The 26,282-nt window shown below is 39.3% G+C and overlaps 2 pseudogenes across 2 annotated transcripts; both read left to right on the plus strand.

Annotated features, from left to right (window-relative positions):
• The first annotated feature begins 852 nt into the window (after positions 1-852).
• On the plus strand, positions 853-1,850 carry LOC307152089 (trace amine-associated receptor 13c-like; annotated as a pseudogene). The gene has a single exon. The product of its transcript is annotated as a trace amine-associated receptor 13c-like (transcript).
• Positions 1,851-15,320: 13,470 nt separating this feature from the next.
• On the plus strand, positions 15,321-16,318 carry LOC307152090 (trace amine-associated receptor 13c-like; annotated as a pseudogene). The gene has a single exon. The product of its transcript is annotated as a trace amine-associated receptor 13c-like (transcript).
• The last annotated feature ends 9,964 nt before the right edge of the window (positions 16,319-26,282 follow it).

Consider the following 26,282-nt stretch of genomic DNA (forward strand, 5'->3'; position numbering starts at 1 on the left):
TGTGACCAAAAATTATTTTAGATTGTGGGATAACGCATTGTTTGGAAGATGACTGTAAGCAAATATGAGTTACCTTGGAGGCAATGGCCCAGCCCAACACAAACAATTATTATGTGTACAAAAGGTTTATTTATTACTGGTATGGGGCACAACGGCACAGGTTTTAAAGCCTGATTGGGTTTACCCAACATCTAGCAGGTCACTATAGCAATAGCAGCTACAGCAAGTTAAAATATATGCAGCAACATCTTTTTTAAAGGTGAAGCCAATAGAAATTGCCACAAAGCCCTGTGATACGTTTTTTTCCAGTCCCAAAAGGCCAGCAACATCTCCATGGGCAGCACTTAAAGAGATAGTTCACCCAAAAATGAAAATTACCCCATGGTTTACTCACTATCAAGTCATCCTAGGTGTTTATGACATTCTTCTTTCAGACGAATACAATCAGAGTTATATTAAAAAATGTCCTGGCTCTTACAAGCTTTGGCAGTGAATGGCCGTATCTGTTTTGAAGTCCATCAAAGTGCATCCATCCATCATAAAAGTGCATCCATCCATCCATCATAAAAGTAATCCACAAGGCTCTCTGGGGGTTACTAAAGGCCTTCTGAAATGAATCGATATGTTCGTGTAAGAAAAATAACCATATTTAAAACTTTATCGACTAAAATAACTAGCTTCCGGCAGACAGATTTTTTTTTCTTTTTTAATTAATTAATAAATAAAAAATAGTGTATGTTACATCATCAATGGGCAGTAGATGGGTGGGCTGTCTGATTTAGGCTGTATAAATGAAAGGACAGTAAGGAGAGCAGAACAAACTCCTAACAGGAGGAGACTCACTCATGGCCTATGAGACAGAGGATCATGAGACTCAATACTGCTTTCCTGCCATCAACTCATCATGTATCAAGGGAAAACGCTCCAGTTTTGAACATAATATCATTTACATTTTTGTATCATTGCTGTCAGCATGGACTGTGTTTCTGAACCTGCTGGTGATCATCTCCATCTCTCACTTCAAGAAGCTTCACACTCCAACCAACCTGATTATTCTCTCTCTGGCTGTGACCGACCTGCTTATTGGACTTGTTATGCCTATAGAGGGCATCAGATTTATTGAGACGTGTTGGTACTTTGGAGACACTTTCTGTAAACTGTGTATTACAATCCTTGGATTGGTCTTCTCAGCATCTATCAGTAATTTAGTATTAATTGCTGTTGATCGTTATATGGCTGTGTGTCACCCTTTACAGTACCAACAGAAAATAACCACAACTAAAATTTTAATAAGCATCTGTCTGAGCTGGGTTTGTCTTTCAACTTATAATGCTACAATTGTAATTAATGAAGGATATTTAGACACTTCACACAGATCAGACATGTGCTATGGAGAGTGTTCTGTTATGATGGGTTTTGCCTGGGGAGTTACTGATCTGTTCATGTCTTTTATTTTTCCATGTACCCTAATCATAACTTTATATTTGAGGATTTTTTATGTAGTACATCAGCAAGTGAAAGTTATAAACTCTCTGATGAAGGGTGGAAAATGTGTAACTGAAGGATCAGTGAGGAGGAAATCTGAGAGTAAAGCTGCTCTGACATTAGGAATCATTGTGACAGTTTATCTGCTTTGCTTTATTCCATATTATATATGTTCTATATCAGTAATCTCTTCCACAACCATAAATATATTGACATGGGTTGTGTACACAAACTCAGGTCTGAATCCTCTGATCTATGCTTTATTTTATCCCTGGTTTAAAAAGACAGTTAAACACGTCTTAACTCTGAAAATATTTCAGCCAGCATCTTCTCTGGTTGATATTTTTACAGAGCATCAATATTAATTAAACTGGTAAAGCTGTCCCTTATAAAGGATATAATTATCTTTGTAGTATTTAAATTTGTAATATCTTAATAGTATGTAGCTTATTTCAGAGAGTATGTTTGCTACATTTTTAATTTGAACAACTCATTAAAACTTATTTTACACACATTGAAATGAAGTGTCAAAATGTTCATAAATTGCATTAAATTAGTTCATTAAATAAACTGAGCAAAGCAGCATAACTCCTCAATGTACTGGAATAAATGGTAAAGGGAGATAACTGTATGTGCTTTATGCTTTATGCACTTGCATCAGTCATGTTGCATCTGTGTTATTAAAGATCAAAAACATAATGACAAAAAAAAGGGACAGTCATTCAGAACTAAACTCGGTAAAAAAGAGATGTCCTCTAACTTTCAACTGCTTTTATTTCCAGAAAATGTCTTAATGTATAAATATTGGTATGAACAAAAAGATTAAACAACTGAGACATAAACTAAACAAGTTACACAGACATTTGACGAACAGAAATGAAACAATGAGTCCCTGAACAGTATCAAAATTAGCAGTCATATCTGGTGTAGCCAGAAGCTGCTTTAAGGACCACAGAGCATCTCATCCTCATGGACTGCAGCAAACTGGCCAGTTCTTGCTGTGAGATGTTACCCCACTCTTCCACCAAGGTTCTCAAAGTTCTCAAACATGGTTCCAGGATTAGAAATCACAGTTTGTGTGTGTGTGTGTGTGTGTGTGTGTGTGTGTGTGTGTGTGTGTGTGTGTGTGTGTGTGTGTGTGTGTGTGTGTGTGTGTGTGTGTGTGTGTGTGTGTCCTGGTAAACCCAAATGTCCCCACAAAGATAGCAGAAATGTTTGACCTTGTGGGGACATTTCTTTATGGTCCCCATTAAGAAAACATGTTATAAATTATACTAAATTATGTTTAAAATGGAAAAAGGGATAGTTTTCTGTGAGGGTTGTGTTTAGAGGTAGTGTTAGGTTCAGGGGATTTTGTTTGTACAATATAAAAATCATTATGCCCATGTCCCCATAAAACATGGAAAACCAACATGTGTGGTGTGTGTATATACAGTATTCATTCATTCACACACATTCTCATTCTCTCTCTCTCTCTCTCTCTCTCTCTCTCTCTCTCTCTCTCTCTCTCTCTCTCTCTCTCTCTCTCTCTCTCTCACACACACACACACACACACACACACACACACACGTTTTCATAAGGCATATGCATTACACAGAACAAAATTTTGGGTTACACTTTAAGGTGTCATTGTTACAGTGTAATTATATATTTAAGTACTGAGTAATATTAATTAACAACATGTACTTACCTTAAGGTAAAGGTAGAATTAGAGTTTGGTTTAGGGTTAATTGCATGTATTTATGCATAATTTACTGTTATTACTATAGTAAATACATTTTTCATATATATAACAAGCAGTGTTGTGCCTCAACGCGTTCATTGAACGATAGTTCATGAACTCGTTCATATTTTGGGCGAACGTGAACTGAACGTAGGCTACTGTATTACTGCCTGATGAACGATACTGTGAACTCGTTCATTCTGGTGTCTGTGAACGGCACACTCTCTCAGTTTAACTTCGTTCAATAGAGTGCCAGATTTCTATAGAGCCTTCCAGGCGAAAACCCGGCTAAAACACACCGTAAACAGGCCTTAATATGTAGCGGAAAAACACCCAATCTGATTCTGGCAACACCTATGGGGCAACACCAGCCACCAGTGTCTACTGACTCTCTTGTTCGATCTCGTTCATCAAAATTAATGAATCTTTTTTCGAGTCATTTCGTTCATTTAAGGGGCTTTAAATGTTATACCATTAACTGGCAAATTCCCCGAACACATCCACCTACGCAATCTTGATCATATTCTGAATTAAGAAATCATTATAATGCAGTCAAAAATCGTTTACAGGGATCATAAATAATTACTTTACCTTCCGAGTCTTTCGTTCATTTGTCACGTGACAGACGCAACGAACGGATTGTTCATGAACGACTCATTAGCCTACTTACGTTGCAAATCAAAACAAAAAGCAGCATGTTGGCGTCATGATCATGTAGCGGATCTCGTCTCACACCACAAGAAAACCCCCACGACACCACTGGCTTCGGTGGACCACGTCTGCAGTTTATTGACAAGAGGACAGACAATTAACACACACGCCTTCAGGTTCACTCTCTCTATCAGCTGACTCTCTTCAGTCACAGGCTGTTCTGTTTTATACAATAAAGTTTTGTTTTACAACAATCAATTTCTCTCTGTCTTATTTATGGAAATTCACATTCACAAAAATCAAATTAAAGAAATAAAATTCCATTAAAAGTACATATTGTTACATTAAGATTTTAGCCAAAATATCTCAATTTGTTAGATCGTATAGTGGTTTTTTTTCCTTATTGTTGAACATACCTGCAGTTTATTGACAAGAGGACAGACAATTAACACACACGCCTTCAGGTTCACTCTCTCTATCAGCTGAAGGATGTATGAGAAAAGACACATTAAATACTGTCCTCCATTACAGAAACTGCAATTCATGTAATACAGGTCACACATATGGACATTCAATATACAAAACAACATTTCTACAGACTCAATCCACCAAAATTATATTTCAAGAAATGTATTTACAAGGAAAAACCCGCACTCTAGTTTGGCGCGCGGGCGGCAACATCAAACAAACACGTGCGTTCATAAAACTATGAAAATGCATCAAACTTTACTCAGAAAAGTGAATATATCAACTTGTTTCGGTTTCATGACATTTCTATGATAAATATTGACTTCGAACATCACTTTATACAGTATATTTTACTCTTAATTGAAGAGCACTGCACAGACATACCTGACTCTCTTCAGTCACAGGCTGTTCTGAGAGAGCAGGCGCGACCGGTCCATTATCAATGACGTCACTCACAGAACAAACTCAAAATGTTAATTATAAATAAAAATACACATTTTCCTTGTTGCACAACAAAATAAAAATTGCATTGTGAATGTTTAAAGTAATTGTTTTGACTTATAACCGATTTAATTATTGAACAAATAAAAGTTTGCTGGAACAGTTACCATGAAAAACTCCATTCACTACAAAGGAAGTTCTGGTCTCCAAAAATAGATGTCATCATGCGTGAGAACGTAGCTGGGCTGTTACATAAACCTTGAGCCATACGATTATATTCATAAAGCCCTACTGGAGTTGTGCATGCCGTATATTTCCGATCATCCTCATGGATTGGAATGTTATAGAAGCCCGATGTTAAATCCATGGTGCTAAAATAACAATTTCCTCCTAATGATGCGAGGGCATCAGCTTGATGGGGCAAAGGATACGCATCCTTTTCTGTCCTTTGGTTGAGCCATCTAAAGTCTGTACATATCCTTAGCTCTCCAGAAGGTTTCCAGACTAAGACTAAAGGTGATGCCCATTCACTGTTTGATTTTTGAATGATACCCCGCTCCTCCATCTCATCCAATGTTTGTCTCAATTTCTGATAATGGGTGGGTGGAACCCTTCTGTAGGGCAGTCGGAAAGGCTTCTCATCTTTGAGTCGTATCCGATGAACAGTGTTCTTTACTTCACCGCAATCTAGCTTGTCACGAGAGAAGGTACTTTCATACTGTACTATGAGATCAGTCAGCTCTCCTTTCCAGTAATCACTTACTTCACAGGACTCAATGTCAATTTCTGTCAGGCCCAGATCTCTCAACTTGGCTCTATAGTCAGACTGCAGCTTGCTTTTCTCATTGAGTTCATTAACTTGGACAATATTCTGCTGAACCCCTTCCTGCAGGTATTCTGTACTTTTTTCTGTGAGATCTAGTTCCTCTAGTGCAAGGCATGGGTGCACGTTAGCTATTTTAGTATTACGGCGCAAAACAATGGGGCGGTCAATCATATTGATCACTCTCATAGGAATCCACTTATCACCCCAGAGTGGGCAAACACTGCGAGCTACCATAACATTTCTTGGTGCAGAACGGGAAGTGGAGGGTTCGAGCATTACTGTGCTTCCAACAGACAAGGGAACTTCTTCCTTTAACCTTCCCCAAACCAAATGTTCTTGCTGTGGCTCTAGTGTAAGACATTGTCGCAATACTACCGTGCCAACTCTCTGCGGTATCTTATCTCCATGCCAGCGTTCAACATTAGAAAGCACATTCAGCAGGGGTTCTTGAACATTATCTTGAACTGGTTGAGATAAGCTTTTCCAGTACCACTCAGTTTTCCTCATCTGCTGAGTCACATGCCTGATGACATTCGATCCAACTATCATTTCATCTTTTTGGCCTGGGACCACTAGAAAGTTGATTGTCATTTTACATTCAAGCATATCCACATTCAACTCATATGTGCACTTTGGTTTTGTTTCATTCCCTCCACAGCCAGTAAGTACTTTTTTTGTGGGTTTACTCGAATCTGTGCAGATCAAGTTCCAGTCTTTAAGCGTGCGTTCAGCTGTTTCACTCAATGTACAGGTAACAGATCCACTATCGACAAGAGCTAATAGTTTCACTTTCCCCTCAACTAATACTGGAGCATAGAACAGATCATCTTCATCATTAATTCTCTGGTAATTAGCTTTTGGAGCCTCACAGGTCGTCTTTTGCTGAACTGCAAGTCCTTCACTTACACTGTTTTGACTTAAGTGATCACTTGTAGTTACCTGAACAGTCAATGGGCTTTCTGGGGTCTTTACTTGTCTGATACCCACACTGTCCCCCCCACAATGCAGGTTTTCTAGTTTAAATGGTGCTCAGGTCTAGTGGCTACGCTGGCTGTGACTTGTTTTACTTGTCTTTTGTCAGGGCATTCAAAACCTCTGTGCCCTGTCTTGAAACACCTAAAACACAGCCCCTCCTTAAAACAGTGAGTCTTTGTCGTATGATCTTGAGCCCTACATATTTTGCAGGGGACTGCAGGGGATTCAGGCACGACCTTGCCCTGTTCAGTTTTCTGTTCTTGCTCCTTCTGTTTGACTAGGAACTGCTCTAGTAGAGAAACCACTCGCCCGAGGAGAGCAGAATCTGAACCGCTTGGCTGATTAACTGCAGTGGACTGCTGTTGGGTCATGCACCAGGCGTTAGATGAGGTTTCATCAACCCTTCTCTCTCTATCTACTCTTATAGACTGTTTGTCTCTGTGGTGGCTGTCAATTAATGCTTGAATGTCTTGTGCATTCCAACTTTCCAATGGTTTGCTCCGAAGGGCAGTGTACAGAGCAGGCTCAGGACAATGCCTCACAAACATCATTGCCACTTCGTGACTAGGGTCTTCAACTCTTTTTCCTTGTCGGTTTAGGCATTCATCAGCTAGGTCAACTGCCTTATTTAGTCTGATCCAGTAATCCAAGCCACTTTCTGACTGCTTTGGCAAGGTGTCATAAAAGTCTCTTAAAGGTGTTGTGGAGGAAATTGCATCTCCAAAATGTTGCCTTAGAATTGAAAAGATGACATGTGGATCTCTAGCCACATCAATCAGGGGATTGTTGCGAATACATGTCCTCACAACATCTTTAGCATGGCCCATTAGCTTGTCGAGAATCTCTTGGCCCTGTTCAGATGCACCGAAGCCCTTCTTGTTTAAGTAAGCTTGCATCAGTTCTTGCCATTCACTAATGGTGCATCGATCTGTCTTATCACCTCTAAAGGTAGGCGGTTCTTTGATATCTTGATGCCTAACAATTAGGTTCAAATTTGACAAATCAGGACTCTGAGGGGAAGGCTGTTGGGCATTAACATAATCTCTCTGGGGATTTTGCCCTGCAGATCTCAGGTTTGCAGAAATTTGGTTCCCTATTTCGCTACCCAGTTGCTTCATTAAATCTGCCATCGTTTGCCACTGATTCACTGGTTCGCCCACTGGGGGGCAGTATAGTCTTTCTCCATGAGGCACTGTTGTGTCACTACTCATGCCTAGCATAGTTGGGCTACTGGTTGAGGGACGTACTGGAGTGGCTAGATGTACTGGGCTGGCTGCCATATTTTGTTCTAGCATACTATTTAACTGAGCCCCTCTCCCCATTCCAGTAGAGAACCTATGTGAACTTAAAACACTACTCCTAACATAAACAGGTGTCACGTTTGCAGGATTAACATCTGCATCTGCCATGTGTTCTTGTGCTTTGTTGTGTGTAAAACCGTAACTGTCCATGTTTAAGTCACACTGCTTATCTACCACAAAAGTTCTGTTGACTGGTGATGTCGATGACTTTTCCCGGCGATCTGCAATGGCTGATCCCTTGATCCGGGTCACGGCACCAATTTGTAGCGGATCTCGTCTCACACCACAAGAAAACCCCCACGACACCACTGGCTTCGGTGGACCACGTCTGCAGTTTATTGACAAGAGGACAGACAATTAACACACACGCCTTCAGGTTCACTCTCTCTATCAGCTGACTCTCTTCAGTCACAGGCTGTTCTGTTTTATACAATAAAGTTTTGTTTTACAACAATCAATTTCTCTCTGTCTTATTTATGGAAATTCACATTCACAAAAATCAAATTAAAGAAATAAAATTCCATTAAAAGTACATATTGTTACATTAAGATTTTAGCCAAAATATCTCAATTTGTTAGATCGTATAGTGGTTTTTTTTCCTTATTGTTGAACATACCTGCAGTTTATTGACAAGAGGACAGACAATTAACACACACGCCTTCAGGTTCACTCTCTCTATCAGCTGAAGGATGTATGAGAAAAGACACATTAAATACTGTCCTCCATTACAGAAACTGCAATTCATGTAATACAGGTCACACATATGGACATTCAATATACAAAACAACATTTCTACAGACTCAATCCACCAAAATTATATTTCAAGAAATGTATTTACAAGGAAAAACCCGCACTCTAGTTTGGCGCGCGGGCGGCAACATCAAACAAACACGTGCGTTCATAAAACTATGAAAATGCATCAAACTTTACTCAGAAAAGTGAATATATCAACTTGTTTCGGTTTCATGACATTTCTATGATAAATATTGACTTCGAACATCACTTTATACAGTATATTTTACTCTTAATTGAAGAGCACTGCACAGACATACCTGACTCTCTTCAGTCACAGGCTGTTCTGAGAGAGCAGGCGCGACCGGTCCATTATCAATGACGTCACTCACAGAACAAACTCAAAATGTTAATTATAAATAAAAATACACATTTTCCTTGTTGCACAACAAAATAAAAATTGCATTGTGAATGTTTAAAGTAATTGTTTTGACTTATAACCGATTTAATTATTGAACAAATAAAAGTTTGCTGGAACAGTTACCATGAAAAACTCCATTCACTACAATCATTTAAACGAGTTCTCTTACGAGAGGTTCTCTCGTATTGCGTAAGTTGCTTACGCATCGGGAAATTCTTCTTTCTTCGAGATCTGAAGCCAAAAATTATCCTTAATTTTGTATTCATTGTCAACGCAGTGCAGCAGCTGGCAGACCATGGCAAGCTGTATGAGCGTGCTCATTGGCTGCTCAGCGGCAACTGCTTGAGCCTACCAGTGAGCTGAGCTCTGAGAGACATCACGTCCAATGAGGGCGCTTCGCACCCTCCACACCCCTCTAACCGTCAAGATGGGTGTGGCCAGTGTGTATATAAGCAGAGCTCACAGGCTGAAATTCTGATTTTCTTGTCTTCAGCGAAGCTCTTCGCATCGCTGGATCTTGAGAGCCGCCGCCGTTGAAACCAGCGACCAGCAAGCCTAGGACAGCGCCTGAAGAAGCCGGCCGCTTTCAGCCATCCGTGCCTGCTACGCTATCCGGCGACATATCCTTTTATTACTGCTGTGTGTGCTCGCCCTGCGACACACACTATCTCTCACTGTTCTAAAAGAGCACGAGGCGTTTTTGTCAAAACTTTTTTTTCCTGCGGCTCGTGCCGCGCCCCTCTCAGCAACGGAGACCGCCACCTCTTCTGCGCTCTCTGCCTGGGCCGCAAGCACGCCGCCACCGCACTCTCTACGGGCGGCTGCCCCGAGTGCGAAGAACTTTCAATGTCGACCCTGCGGGCTCGACTTGAAGTTTTCGACCAAGCTGTCGCTCCGCCTGTCCCTGCCGGGCAATAAGAAGCGCCGCTCGCAGAGACCACCGGAGACTGATATGACTGAGGAGCTCGCCGGAACCTCTCCCTCTCCCTTCTCTCTTGCCCTCTCTGCCCCCCCCCCCCCCCCCCCTCCCGGCCGCTCAACCGCCGCCGCGTCAGGGGATGAGGCGAATGAGATAGACACCCTCCCTCTGTTCGAGCCGCGCTACTGCGCCGCTCACAAGGGATGGCAGAAGTGGACGGTCTCGGAGCGAGCTTCCTCTCCCTCTGTTCGAGCCGCGCAAACTGCGCCGCTCACAAGGGATGGCAGAAACGGACGGTCCTGGAGCTCTCTTTACGTTACAAGAAAGCTACTCCGTCCTCGCGCACATTTCTCAGTCCCCTCTTAAGTTCAGGCGACTGGAATTGTTCATATTGCAGTATACGAGCCTGTTATAAATACACGCACGTTATATGTTATATGCTCGCTCTAACCTAACGCTAATGTATTCTCCCCCTGTGGCTCAGTGGCAGAATCATCGGCTTTTGCGCCAGTGACCCGGGTTCGATCCCGGCTCTCGCGGCAGATGAGGATGAGGAGTCCATTACAATAATCCACCCTGCTGGTGATGAAAGCATGCACAAGTTTCTCTAAGTCTTGTCTGGAAACAAAGCTTCTAATTCTTGCAATATTTTTCAGATGATAGTATGCTGATTTAGTTATTGCTTTGACATGACTACTGAAACTAAGGTCTGACTCAAGTGACACACCAAGATTCCTGATTCCTGATTTTTAGTTGTTTGACCCCTAGAGTGGTTAAGGTATGCGTTCACCTTGAGAACTTCATCTTTGTTTCCAAACGCAATGACTTCAGTTTTGTCTTTGTTTAACTGAAGAAAGTTTTTGCACATCCAACTGTTGACTTCATCAATGCATTGGCACAGGGAGTCAATGGGGCTGTAATCGTTTGGCGATAGGGCTAAGTAGAGCTGTGTGTCGTCTTTGCATTCATCAGAGGTGTTAACAGCACCCTCAGGTGCACATTTACTCAACAGCAAACCATAATTGCTATAATTAGTCTTCAGAGTTTACTGTAACTGATTTCTCAGATGACTTGTTATCAGGAGTAAATGAGACACTTGTCATTGCTTGTTTGACAAATCAACAGCTTCAAAGAAACTGGTAGCCAGGCAACAGACAAGTGACCAATCCTGATGGCGACTTCACTCCATGCATTCTACCAGCACTTCTTCCTACTGTTTCCTTCCTTTTTCTGCTGTGTAACAACAAACGGGATATGCACCACCCAATGGTCAAAGTTGACACAATGTGCATTAGAGGGCACCAGCAGAAAAAAAAATATTGTTACAACCCTGCAAGAAAAAAGGGAGACCACATGCAACAATTCTAAATGAAACATTTATTTTAATGATGCATGCGCAGGAGCTCAAACATTGGTGAAAAGTCAATCTTTCCGATTGAGATAACACAAGCAAACGTAATCTTAATTTAAAGTAAGTGAACAATTTTGATGAACAAAACAACACACGCGTCTTCCCTCTATATTGTGATGGTGCCTTCACGTGCTATGGTAATTATGGTAAATACCAAAAGCCGACTTGGAAAATGCACATGAACACCCCCTCATGTGGTATTTTCCACTGGGCAGCTCGTAGAATATTTTGATGCACGAGTTGACGAGATGAGATCACCTTTGACCTTTTCAAAATGGTGGGGAGCAACGCAAGAGTCGTGAATACTGTTAGCAGATAGTTTTTGTAGCCTATACCAGGGGTTCCCAAACTTTTCCATGCCAAGGCCCCCCAAATACCACTAGGTTCTGGCCAAGGCCCCCCTTTTGCAGGATGTTTTATTGAACCCATCGACAATACTATGGCACGTGTAGAAATAAATAAATAAAACATCTAGAACATCAGATTATGTGATGGTGTTTGATACCAGAAAGATTATAGAGATGCACCGATTACAATTTTCAAGGCAGATTCCGATTTTTCATTGAGTTTGACCTGCCGATACAGATTTTAGCCGATTCTGATTTCATTTTTTCTAACCACTTTACAGCACACACAAATATTGTATATATATATATATATATATATATATATATATATAAAACACCACTTTTACCCAAACTGATTAATAAAAACAAGTTTAAATGGATACATTTTCTATAAATATTTTTGTCTTCATTTTCTTTAGTAGGCTATGTCAGAAAAGAAAATGAAGACAAAAATCCAACTCCAGTTCTTGTTCAAACACACTATACATGCAAATTATGTGCATTTAGGTACTTTTTGTGTGAAATCATATTTATTTTGTCCATCAAAAGTGTGCCTTCACTTTAAAGGTCCCATTCCATGGATTATTTTTATTATTTTATAATGTTTCCAGGGGTGCCCTTATAATGTTAGTATGTTTTTTAGATCAAAAATTTGTATTATTTAGAAATAAAAGGCATATTTCCTAGCCTGATTTCATTCCCTGGTTTGAACGCTCTGTTTGAAGGGGCGTGTCTGCTGTGAGACTTCAGTGTAAACGCCCTCTGCTGTGATTGGCTGACATGCTTGCATATGAAATATCTGGCATTACATGTGGAACTATCTGGAAAACTTTTACTATTACAGCTATTTTACGTTTTTACTATTACAGCTATCTGGATTAACGAATCGTGAGAAGTTTTTTAAGTATTTAGATCTATTACCATCACATAAAAGGTTGCAGTGATGATGAGCACTGAGCAGATAACAGTCTGTTGATCGCGTGAAAGATCTTATCATTGCAACGCAGTTTCTGCACTCTCACTAATGATTTCACCAATGCAAACATGAGGCATATAAATACAGTAAGAGCTTCGTTGTGCAGTGTAACAGCGTCATTGATTTCATAACGAGTTTTGGCAAGTGTCCAGATAAACTCGCGCTGTGTGATTGACAGCTTGGGCGACTGGAAAGGGATTGTTCTTTGATCGCTTTCTGTATATTAATCACAGTTTAAGTAAGATTATTTTCATCCTACTAAGAGAAACGATGTGAAGTTGATCGCTACTTCCATAGTAAATCACTACTTACCACTTGCTGGAATATAGTTGAAATTGCCCCCTTCGTCAGTATGAAACGCTGAGAGAAGCCTGCTTGATATTATCCCAGGTTAGAAAAACAGTCTGTGGTGAAATGGACAGAGCAAACTAACAACTTCGAATTAAACTTTTGCGGTATCCGATTATAGATAAACATCAACCACGTCTGTTGACATTTCGCCATCAATACGCCTGTGTTCCTGTGGGCGGAGGTTACGGTTCTAGTGACATCACTAAAGAAGGAAGTAGAGGGGTGTAGTCCAATCCAGTCGTTTTTTGTAGTCAACTTCTGTTAAATAAAATATCTTGCTTGGCATTGAACTTTGAGCTTTATAATTTTACAGATATACTCTAACAACAACATTACACACTAACTAAAGTTTGAAACATGGGATCACGAAGAACGGGACCTTTAATTGAGCGTGAGCAGCGCAGCAAAAATAGACTCGGCGCCGAAACCCTCCGCTTCACTACTGCTCATGCGACGCTCCTGCTTGAAAAAAATGTGCGCTACTCACGCGCCGCTCGCGGTCTGAAACGGCCGTAATTCACAAGGTTTCCTACATGTGCGTTCTGTGTGCATGTGTGATGCTGATGTTGCGCGATGTTATTCATGCGGCGCCCGAGTGCATTTGAATCGGCATATGTCAGACTGAAAATCACGTGAAAATCGGCCAATTCTTGTCACTAGCCGATCAATCAGTTCATCTCTAAAAGATTAACATTAAAAGTATAATGTTCAGATAGGCTATGCAACAAATTATTATAATGTTATTTCATAACAATACTCATATTAGCAAATATTTAATATTTTATATAATTTTTTTTTTTTTTTTTTTTTTACTTTTTTTCCACTTTTTTTCCCAACTTGCTGCGGCCCCCACTTTGAAAACCCCTGGCCTATACAATGTTGTGTCATTAACAATTGTAATATAATGTGTTAACACTCAATTTTCAACTTCGCTGCAATTTCCTTGGTTCATATTTAATAATTTTATGTCGTTTTATTTATTTTTTATTATTATTAATTATGTTTTAATCATCAGAATAGCACCACATTTACGTTTTTTTGTTTTGTTTTGGTTTTTTGTAAAGATAAAAAAGATACTCTACTGACACAGACCTTGCGGGTACTACATTACGACAACAAAAGCACTTGAACACAACACACTGGTAAATACCAGATCACAAGAGGAAAATATCATCTTTTCCATAGCACATGAAGGCAGCATAAACAAACACAGCGTCAGCTCATGTGTGAGTTTGCTCCTGCACATATGTCATTGTGTGACAGGAAGCTCGTGCTCCAGACTGCTATGAATGCGCTCAGAACTATTTGCTGAGGCTGTGGATTACATGTAAAAACATTGTATATAGTGTTCAGTTTCTTGCATAGGCTGATTGTTTCGCTTCTTAAGACCTCAATGCATCGTCAGGAGCTGTGGGTATTAATTGACCCATGCTCTGTGACCAAAAATTATTTTAGATTGTGGGATAACACATTGTTTGGAAGATGACTGTAAGCAAATATGAGTTACCTTGGAGGCAATGGCCCAGCCCAACACAAACAATTATTATGTGTACAAAAGGTTTATTTATTACTGGTATTGGGCACAACGGCACAGGTTTTAAAGCCTGATTGGGTTTACCCAACATCTAGCAGGTCACTATAGCAATAGCAGCTACAGCAAGTTAAAATATATGCAGCAACATCTTTTTTAAAGGTGAAGCCAATAGAAATTGCCACAAAACCCTGTGATACGTTTTTTCCAGTCCCAAAAGGCCGGCAACATCTCCATGGGCAGCACTTAAAGAGATAGTTCACCCAAAAATGAAAATTACCCCATGATTTACTCACTATCAAGTCATCCTATAGGTGTTTATGACATTCTTCTTTCAGACGAATACAATCAGAGTTGTATTAAAAAATGTCCTGGCTCTTACAAGCTTTATAATGGCAGTGAATGGCCGTATCTGTTTTGAAGTCCATCAAAGTGCATCCATCCATCATAAAAGTGCATCCATCCATCCATCCTAAAAGTAATCCACAAGGCTCTCTGGGGGTTAATAAAGGCCTTCTGAAATGAATCAATATGTTCGTGTAAGAAAAATAACCATATTTAAAACTTTATCGACTAAAATAACTAGCTTCCGGCAGACAGATTTTTTTTTCTTTTTTAATTAATTAATAAATAAAAAATAGTGTATGTTACATCATCAATGGGCAGTAGATGGGTGGGCTGTCTGATTTAGGCTGTATAAATGAAAGGACAGTAAGGAGAGCAGAACAAACTCCTAACAGGAGGAGACTCACTCATGGCCTATGAGACAGAGGATCATGAGACTCAATACTGCTTTCCTGCCATCAACTCATCATGTATCAAGGGAAAACGCTCCAGTTTTGAACATAATATCATTTACATTTTTGTATTATTGCTGTCAGCATGGACTGTGTTTCTGAACCTGCTGGTGATCATCTCCATCTCTCACTTCAAGAAGCTTCACACTCCAACAAACCTGCTTATTCTCTCTCTGGCTGTGACCGACCTGCTTATTGGACTTGTTATGCCTATAGAGGGCATCAGATTTATTGAGACGTGTTGGTACTTTGGAGACACTTTCTGTAAACTGTGTATTACAATCCTTGGATTGGTCTTCTCAGCATCTATCAGTAATTTAGTATTAATTGCTGTTGATCGTTATGTGGCTGTGTGTCACCCTTTACAGTACCAACAGAAAATAACTACAACTAAAATTTTAATAAGCATCTGTCTGAGCTGGATTTGTCTTTCAACTTATAATGCTACAATTGTAATTAATGAAGGATATTTAGACACTTCACACAGAACAGACATGTGCTATGGAGAGTGTTCTGTTATGATGGGTTTTGCCTGGGGAGTTACTGATCTGTTCATGTCTTTTATTTTTCCATGTACCCTAATCATAACTTTATATTTGAGGATTTTTTATGTAGTACATCAGCAAGTGAAAGTTATAAACTCTCTGATTAAGGGTGGAAAATGTGTAACTGAAGGATCAGTGAGGAGGAAATCTGAGAGTAAAGCTGCTCTGACATTAGGAATCATTGTGACAGTTTATCTGCTTTGCTTTATTCCATATTATATATGTTCTATATCAGTAATCTCTTCCACAACCATAAATATATTGACATGGGTCTTGTACACAAACTCAGGTCTGAATCCTCTGATCTATGCTTTATTTTATCCCTGGTTTAAAAAGACAGTTAAACACGTCTTAACTCTGAAAATATTTCAGCCAGCATCCTCTCTGGTCGATATTTTTACAGAGCATCAATATTAATTAAACTGGAAAAGCTGTCCCTTATAAAGGGTATAATTATCTTTGTAGTATTTAAATTTGTAATATCTTAATAGTATGTAGCTTATTTCAGAGAGTATGTTTGCTACATTTTTAATTTGAACAACTCATTAAAACTTCTTTTACACACATTGAAATGAAGTGTCAAAATGTTCATAAATTGCATTAAATTAGTTCATTAAATAAACTGAGCAAAGCAGCATAACTCCTCAATGTACTGGAATAAATGGTAAAGGGAGATAACTGTATGTGCTTTATGCTTTATGCACTTGCATCAGTCATGTTGCATCTGTGTTATTAAAGATCAAAAACATAATGACAAAAAAAAGGGACAGTCATACAGAACTAAACTCGGTAAAAAAGAGATGTCCTCTAACTTTCAACTGCTTTTATTTCCAGAAAATGTCTTAATGTATAAATATTGGTATGAACAAAAAGATTAAACAACTGAGACATAAACTAAACAAGTTACACAGACATTTGACGAACAGAAATGAAACAATGAGTCCCTGAACAGTATCAAAATTAGCAGTCATATCTGGTGTAGCCAGAAGCTGCTTTAAGGACCACAGAGCATCTCATCCTCATGGACTGCAGCAAACTGGCCAGTTCTTGCTGTGAGATGTTACCCCACTCTTCCACCAAGGTTCTCAAAGTTCTCAAACATGGTTCCAGGATTAGAAATCACAGTGTGTGTGTGTGTGTGTGTGTGTGTGTGTGTGTATGTGTGCCCTTGTTTATATTACATTGTGGGGACCAAATGTCCCCATAAGAATAGTAAAACCTGAGATCACCTATGGGGACCAGCCAGCGGTCCCCACTTTTCAAAAGGCTTATAAATCACACAGGATGAGTTGTTTTGAGAAAGTAAAAATGCAGAATGTTTCCTGTGATGGGTAGGTTTAGGGGTAGGGTTAGTGTAAGGGGACAGAATATACAGTTTGTACAGTATAAAAACCATTACGTCTATGGAGAGTCCCCACAAAGATAGTGAACCAGACGTGTGTGTGTGTGTGTGTGTGTGTGTGTGTGTCCTGGTAAACCCAAATGTCCCCACAAAGAGAAATGTTTGACCTTGTGGGGACATTTCTTTATGGTACCCATTAAGAAAACATGTTATAAATTATACTAAATTATGTTTCAAATGGAAAAAGGGATAGTTTTCTGTGAGGGTTGTGTTTAGAGGTAGTGTTAGGTTCAGGCAGGGACGGACTGGGGCTAAAAAACAGCCCTGGACTTTCTCCCAAATAGGCCCATCATCCGGCCATTCGCCTCTAGCCGTGTGCGACAGACACTAGCCAGGATGTCCTGATACTATATGCCACAATACTGTAGCAGACAAGGTATTCACAGCAAGTAACATCTCAAAACCAATGATGATAATTGGGGTTGTGTTTATTAATGAAGCCTCAGCCTTCAAATAAAAACAAAAAATGTACAATGCCATAAAATACAAATAATGAAATGTCACTGGCTGTAACCCCAAATTACACAAACTTGTAATTATAAAACATATAGTTACTATATACCAGGGGTCTCTAACCTTTTTGTGTGCGAGGGCTACCTCAAGGGATAAAATAATCTAGAAGGAATTTTTATTTGTCACACTCCAATATTTATTATACATAACATGGTGAAGCTTTTTTACTTTTCACCATCATATGGGACATAATAAAATATCTTGATATTCTGGTTCAGACTTAAAAGCGTTTAAAAAAAAAATCCTGAAAAATTATGAAAATATAATTGTTGATTTTCTATAAACCTATTGTATGTGTTATCAAAAACAGTAGCCCAAACATGTAGTATAAATATAAATGACAAAAATAAATAAAAAATAAACTGCCATAACTTCTAAACAAAAACATTACTGCATTACATTTAATAGGCCTACATTTATAGGCTACATGACTATATTAATATAACAGCATTTTTAATATGAATACAGGCACATTTCTGCCAAAAAAGTTTGTTTTACTAAAGTTAATTCATAAGTTGTGGTGTGAATGTCTTCTAACTGGTTTGTTCTCGGAACAATGTTTCGCCTGTTTTTTTTGTTTGTTTTTTTGCGACAATATGTTGAGAATATCAGCACTGTTTCATCTGGCTTTTTACAAGCTTAAATCACATAGTCATCTGTGGGTTTATAATAGAGATAGGGAATTCTGCGCTGAATTTAAATGCTTCTCAGTGGATCGCGAAGCTCTGTGTAATAGCCTAATGTTCGCGTGATCGAGATCAGCCCGCACAGCTGCTTTGTCCGCGATCGCTGTTTTTTGGGCCGATCTAATAATGCGCTGCTCAGATCAAACAAGTTTTGTTCCGCTTTTTAAGCGTTTGCCATTTGATGTTTCTCATACGCAACGCAAATGACAGCGTACAATCAAAGAGAGTTGGGTAATTTTGTAGAGGCAAAAGTTCAAATTGAAACGTTTAGTTGAAAAGGTCGCAAAATTATACCATTTATTCGAAGTCTGGAACCCCGACGACAAATTGGGGCTATTTAGCCTATAGAATGTGTTTAGCAGGCAACTCACAGGCACCACGTTGGAGACCACTGCTATTCAAATATAATGTAAGCAAATTTAAAAGTGCAGCCTTATAAAACTAACTTTCTGTCAGTGGCTATAGCCTAGGCCGACTCTTCTTCCTCAGTTGTTGTTTTTTACACGTAGTATAAGTGATCGTATTAGTGCCCCTGCTGTTGGCTGTTCGTATTGCTTTATTTGAATTTTTTTTTTTTTGTGTGTGCCGACGGCCCTCGGTTGGACGGCCGTTCTGGACTTTTCCAGAACGCACAGATTGTCAATCCGTCCCTGGGTTCAGGGGATTTAATTTGTACAATATAAAAATCATTATGCCCATGTCCCCATAAAACATGGATAACCAACATGTGTGGTGTATGTATTAACAGTATTCATTCATTCACACACATTCTCTCTCTCTCTCTCTCTCTCTCTCTCGCTTCCGGTGAGGGTGAGGTCGTGTGTGGTGGCGTTGGAGAGCGTTTTCTTTCTCTTTTGGGGTTTTTGCCCTTCTTTTTCTATGATTTTTTTTTTTTCTTTGTTTCTTTTCCCCCTACGTTACTTGTTTAAAAAAAAAAAAAAGCACCGGGTGCCGGTATGGCAGCCGTTCCGGCGCAAGGAACGGCCTGCTTATCCCTTCGTAATGGGTGCAGGTGTGTGCCAGAGGCGGGTGTAACAGTCGAAGATTTGTTGGTGGCGGTAGGACAAAAAGTTGGGTTTGATAACATAATCTCTGGCTCGCGAATGAACAAAGCGGTCGTAGTTTTTGTGAAAGCTGAAGCATTAGTGAATAAATTGACTGTGGACGGATTGTGGGTGAAAGAGGCTTTTGTTCCAGTTTCACCGTTGTCTGCCCCAGCTACTAAAATCACAATTTCAAATGTCCCGCCGTTTGTTTCCAACGATGCAATAACAAAAGAACTTCTACGATTTGGGAAAATTGCAAGCCCTATGAGAACGATTCCTTTAGGGTGCAAAAATACGGCGCTAAAGCATGTATTGTCTTTTAGACGTCAAATTTTTATGTTTCTAAGCTCCCAAGATCGATCCTTAGATGTTTCTTTTCGAGTCAAACACGAAGATAATTCGTACATGGTATACGCGAGCACAGAGAGTTTGAAATGTTTTGATTGCGGCGAAGTCGGACATAAGCGCTTCTCGTGTCCGCATAAAGTGCGCGATGAACCTTAGCCTTTAACGATTGCATCTAGAGCTGAAGAACCAAATGGAGAACTTCAAGCGATTGAAAGGAATAGACAAGACACTGCGCAGATTGATAGAGTGACGGAGGAGGTGAAGGAACAAGATGAGGTGAGTGGAATTGTTTCTAAAAGCGAGTGATCAGCCTGGATGTAGTTATGCTGTAGAGAAGCCTGCTAGTGGTTGTGGTGCTACGGATAGGATGGTGAATGAATGCAGTGTAGAGGATGTGCTGCAATACTCTTTAGTGACTCAGGCAAAATGTTCAGAGGAGGACGTAGAAGATGAAATGGATGGTTTATCTCAGAGTACTGAAGATAGCGTGAGAGATGAACAGTGGTCTGAGATGGAAAGAGTAAGAGAAAGTGATTTGTACACTGTTGAACAAATTAACAGTTTTCTTGATGAAACAAAAGGGAAAGCAGGAGTAGAAATTGGTGACTTTTTTCCTGATCTTGAGAAATTTGTTTCTTCGGTAGCTTGGGCCCGAAAAATGAATAACTGTACTGAGCTTTCTCAACAGAAAAGGTTTCCGCTTAAGAAACATATCACATCTGCTAGACAAAAATTGAAAATGTTTGGAAAAGAGCAGCTAACGAGGGGGAAAGTTAAAGACTCATGATGGGTTTCACTTTTTCTTTAATTTTTCTTTGCGGCTCTCTTTCCTTTCTCTTTCTGATGGAGATCTTAAGAGTAGGATCACTAAATGTGAATGGGATGAGGGATATGAAAAAACGTGTTTTTCTTTCTGAGATTATTAATTTGAAAGAGTTAAATGTTATTTTCTTGCAAGAAACCCACAGTAATTTAGATAATGAAGTTGACTGGGGGCTATGGTGGAAGGGAGAACACTTTCTTAGTCATGGGAATAATTTAAGTGCAGGGGTAGCAATTTTTTTTGCTCCTTCCCTTAATTTCAATATTTTGTGGAAAAATGAATTGGAACCTGGAAGACTCTTGATTGTTAGAGCTGAAATACATAATATGAATTTCATTTTTGTGAACATTTATGCTCCAAATTTAGGCATTGAGAGAATAAGGCTCTTTTCTAAATTAGAACAGTTTTTAAGACAACAACATGATGGAGATTTTATTGTTTTTGGTGGAGACTGGAACTGCACCTTAGATTTCTTAATAGATAGGAATGGGGAAGAACCACATCAAATGTCAGCCACTTGTCTTGCAAGATTGGTAAAGAACTTTCACTTATCAGATGTATGGAGAGAAAACAATCCTTTAGTTAAACAGTACTCTTGGGTGAGTTTTAGTAATGATACACTTTCTGCTGCTCGTTTAGATAGGTTTTACTTATCTCATAATATGAGGAACAGGACTCTGAATTCAACTATTACTCCTGTTCCTTTTTCAGACCACAAACTAATCACAGTTGAATGTAGTCTCATAACAAAAACCTATAAGAGTTCTTATTGGCATTTTAATGTTAAATTGTTGGAAGACACATTCTTTTGTGAAAATTTTAAGAATTTTTGGGAAGTTTGGAAGACTGAGAAAGGAAGATATGACAATATTATTCAGTGGTGGGAGATTGGGAAAGTGTTTATTAAAGAATATTGCCAACAATATTCTTCTCATTCTACTTTGTGTTTAAAGAAAACATTAGAGAGTTTGGAGCAAGAACTTAAGATTACTGAAGGGAACATGATTGCAAATGCTTCTCCTAATTTGAAGGATATGTGGACTGAAAAGAAAAACTGTTTGAATTTAATCCTTGATGAAAAAGTCAAAGGAGAACTTATAAAAAATCGTTTTCTAACAAAAAGAGACATAGATGCTCCTACGTCCTTCTTTTTTAATTTAGAACGGAAAACTAAACATGGAAAAAAGATGTTGTTTTTAAAAGATAAGGATGGACACCTTGTTTCAGACCCGGAAAGGATGCGTAGACTTGCAGTGGACTTTTATACTGAACTATATTCTGCTGATTCCTTAAATGATCAATGCAGACGTGAACTTTTACAAGATCTTCCTGAGATATCTACAGAAAAAAAACAGCTTTTGGAAGCACAGCTTACTTTTAATGAACTGACTTCAGCAGTAATGGATCTCTCATCAGGGCGAGCACCAGGAATTGATGGACTTCCTGCTGAATTTTATAAACGTTTTTGGACTATTATTGGTCATGATTTTTTTGAAGTTGCTCAGAAATGTATAAGTGAAGGATGTCTAACAAGAAGTTGTCAGCGTGCTGTTTTAACATTGCTTCCAAAGAAGGGAGATTTGACGCTACTAAAAAATTGGAGACCTGTAGCTATCTTATGTTCAGAATATAAAATCCTTTCTAAGTGTCTTGCTAAAAGGTTAAATGATGTATTACATGAAATTATTCATACGGATCAATCATATTGTGTAAAGGGCAGATCTATTGCAGATAATTTACATCTGATGCGGGATCTGTATGACTATGCTTTTTACAACAATGTTGATGTTGGGTTTTTGTCAATGGACCAAGAGAAAGCCTTTGACAGAGTTGACCATATTTTTCTTTTTGAGACTCTTAAGGCTTTTGGATTTGGAGAAAATTTAATTTCATGTATAAAATTGCTTTATAATGAGGCAACTTGCTTGATAAAAATAGGTGGCAGTCTCAGTGTCCCCATAAAGGTTCAGAGGGGTATTAGACAAGGTTGCCCTATCTCAGGGCAGCTTTATAGTATTGCTTTTGAGCCATTACTCTGTAAATTAAGAAGAGAATTAATGGGACTGCATATCAGAGAAATAGATTCTTCACAGTTTATTAAAATGTCTGCATATGCGGATGATCTTACAGTTTTAATAAGAGGTAATCAAGATATTAATGTTGTTAAAAAGTGTTTAGAAACTTATGAAAAAGCATCCTCTGCAAAAGTGAATTGGGGCAAAAGTGTAGCAGTATGGTGTGGGCAAGACAATAATGGTCCCATCCTTCCTGGAGAGTTGCAATGGGGAAGAGAAGGTTTTAAATACTTAGGGGTGTTTTTAGGATCTGAAGATTATAGGAAACAGAATTGGGAGGGACTAGTGGAGAAAACATGTGCTCGGTTGTCTCTATGGAAATGGTTGCTCCTTCAGTTATCCTATAGGGGTAGAGTTTTGGTCTGTAATAATCTTATTGCTGCTACTTTATGGCATAAAATGATGATATTAGAACCCCCAGAAGAATTGATAATGGACATTCAGAAAAAACTAGTTGACTTTTTTTGGTCCGGGTGTCACTGGCTAAAAGCACCAGTACTTTATCTGCCCAGGACGGAGGGAGGTCAAGGACTCATTGACATCAGGTCTAGAATCAAAGCTTTCAGACTTCAGACAGCTCAAAGACTCCTGTATGGTGAAGAAGTGAGCTGGCGTGGGGTAGCCCATGGCCTCCTGAGAAGAGCAGGTAAAATGGGTTATGATCGTCAACTGTTCTTAATGGACATTAATAAGCTGGACTTAACTGGTCTGTCATCGTTCTACAAGTCAATGTTGAGAGCGTGGACTCTTTTAAAAGTTTGCAGAGATTTAAACGGTGAACAGAGTCAGTGGTTATTGGAAGAACCCTTGATCTTTAACCCAAAAATTGATGTGGATGTTCTAAAATCAACTTCTGTGAGGCATGCTTTATGGTCTGCAAATATTGTAAAGATTGGACACTTACTGACTGAAGATGGATGGATTTCTGCAGAGACTCTGGCTACCAAGCTTGGTATAAGATCAGTCCGAGTTGTGCAGAGGCTGTTGAACCATCTATATGAGTGCATGCCGGTGGACTATAGAGACTCTTTATTTTTACACAAAAAAGAAAATGCTGTTTCTTCTTTCCCAGAACTGGATATTACAGCTGCGACTGGCTTGTGGCAAGAAATTGAAGGTGGTATTCTGTCCTTTAAGACACCTCAACTGGGGCGTTTCAGAGACATTGGGAAAAAAGCTCCTTACATGCTGTGTGTAAAAGTTCTTCATCTTCATGCACTTGAAACTGTAAAAGAGTCTAAATGGACAGAATTTTTTGGATCAGACTCTTCCCCGAAAGGTAGCTGGAGGACCATGTACAAGCCCCCCATTGAAAAAAGGTCTGGAGACCTGCAGTGGCGCGTTGTACATGGTATTATAGCTACGAACAGACACAGAGCACATTTTGATCCACTAGCGGGGATAGGGTGCCCTTTCTGTGAACAGCAGGAGACAGTTTTTCACTTGTTTGCTGACTGTAGTAGACTATTACCTCTTTTTGAAATTCTTGGAGGGTGGTGTCAGACTTTGGGAGAAGTTTTTACACTTGAGTTTTATATCTATGGACCTAAATATAAACGTATGTAACAACAATGAGAAGGAACCAACCACCGACGCATCTTCTTTTTGAATATTAATTCAAATTCTCTGCTTCTCGAAGAATGAGGGGGGGGGAAGACTTGTTCAGAACGTCTCATGATCCTCATCCATCTTGTCATCGGGGCCAGGCGCCAACTAGTCGGGCTGTTTAAAACTGACCCCCAGCACTAACGAAATAACTGGTCAATACTATCTTTGTTGCCGAAATTACTGATTGGTTAAGAGAAAGACAGAGACCAAGGTCTCACACAAGAGTCCTCACGAACCAGAGCCATAAATCACCCAGTCTCCAGAAAGTCTGCTTACCAAAGACTTTTATTGGTTAACTTAAGGAAGAACTGGTCAACGTTTGATAGTTTTGCAAGACGAATCGGTTTAGAGATGATTACTGCTCAGGGCCCTAACAAGAGGTCACATGACCCCTGTGGCTAACAGACCCCATCTTGGTCCCATGAGAGAGACAAACAGATTTCAGCAGGAAATACCCATGACCCCATACACTTTACACACCAAAAGACTTTTACATATCAAAATCCATAAAACTCATTCAAGAACAATTTTCAATGGACTTATAAAAACATCATACATCATTCTATGTGTTTCTACGATATATGTGTCCATTTAATATGCGTTAATCCCATGTAAGTCATTTAATGGTTATAACTGTTAGATGTTTTGAATGAAAGTGTGTTGTGTTTCATACCAGTATGATCGTATGCTCTGATTCAAAAGATGGTTTGAATGATATCTGTGTAATATGTTTTGATCTTCTTTTAATTAGAAAGCATGTCTAAACTGTGGCCTCTATTCTCTCTGCTAGAACACACCCCAGATAATGCATGATTTACGATGAGGAAAACAAAGGCAGTGTCTAATTGGTCCGATCTCTTCAAGAGGGGGGACAAACTTTTAGGTTAAAACCCTTAGACCCAAAAACTTTAACTCTCTCTAAGCTCTCTCTCTCGCTGCTCTCTGTGCTCTCTCTGTGCTCTCGCTCTCTAAGTTCCGGCAGAAGCCTAACCATGTAACAAACGCGCAGACCGAGGAACCCAAATTAAGATCAGAAGAACGGGTTCAACAGCTTTATTCAAGCCATCTTACTACTCTAGTCTAAATCTTCTTTCCTTTTTTAAGTTTTACTTTATTTTCCGTTGTGAGTCTCGGTTCTAAGTTAAGTTTTGCGACAAGATTCCGACCACGTTTCTTCTGCAAAGCCAGCTTCAGACAAAGACTTTCAATTCATCCGCCAGCACAACACGTGACTGGAACGCCGCAGACCCAGGCACAAGGAGACCACAGCCGACGAACGAACCCGGGGAAACCCTCTGTTACGCAACGAAGGGAATTCCCAAAAAGGAACGCAAAGACAAGCAAGTACCTCCAGACTAAAAGCTGCACTGGTGTATTTACATAAATTTAATAACCTGTCTAAGAAACGATAGAAGGGTTAAATTAATGATTGATGGTTCGTTCCAGGTCATGTCTAAGTGCATATGGAATCGTGAGATTTCATCCTTTCACTCTTAAACCCACTCTTTCCTCACTCTCTTCCTTTCTGCAACTCGTATGAATGTGTGTGTGTGTGTGTGTGTGTGTGTGTGTGTGTGTGTTTGTGTTAGAGATTAGCTGTATGTGTTAGTATATAATCAATAAAGTATTGTTTGTATTTGAAAAGATATTGCTTGTGTATGTGCTTATCAAATTTATTGTCTTGAACTTCGATCAAAAGTTACCTATGCTTTTACCCTATTTCTTAATTTACTGTTAGGGGGTTATTCTTTCTTGGCCAGGAAGATATTATATTTCCTAGAGTTAATAATTGTTTATGCCTTCTGTTCATTGGATGAACTGATAAATGATCATATTATTGATTCTGTTACAGTAAATTTTGAAAATAATTAAATTATTAA

The sequence above is a fragment of the Squalius cephalus genome (genome assembly GCF_949319135.1).
Source record: "Squalius cephalus genome assembly, chromosome: 24".
Classification (NCBI taxonomy): Eukaryota; Metazoa; Chordata; class Actinopteri; order Cypriniformes; family Leuciscidae; genus Squalius; species Squalius cephalus.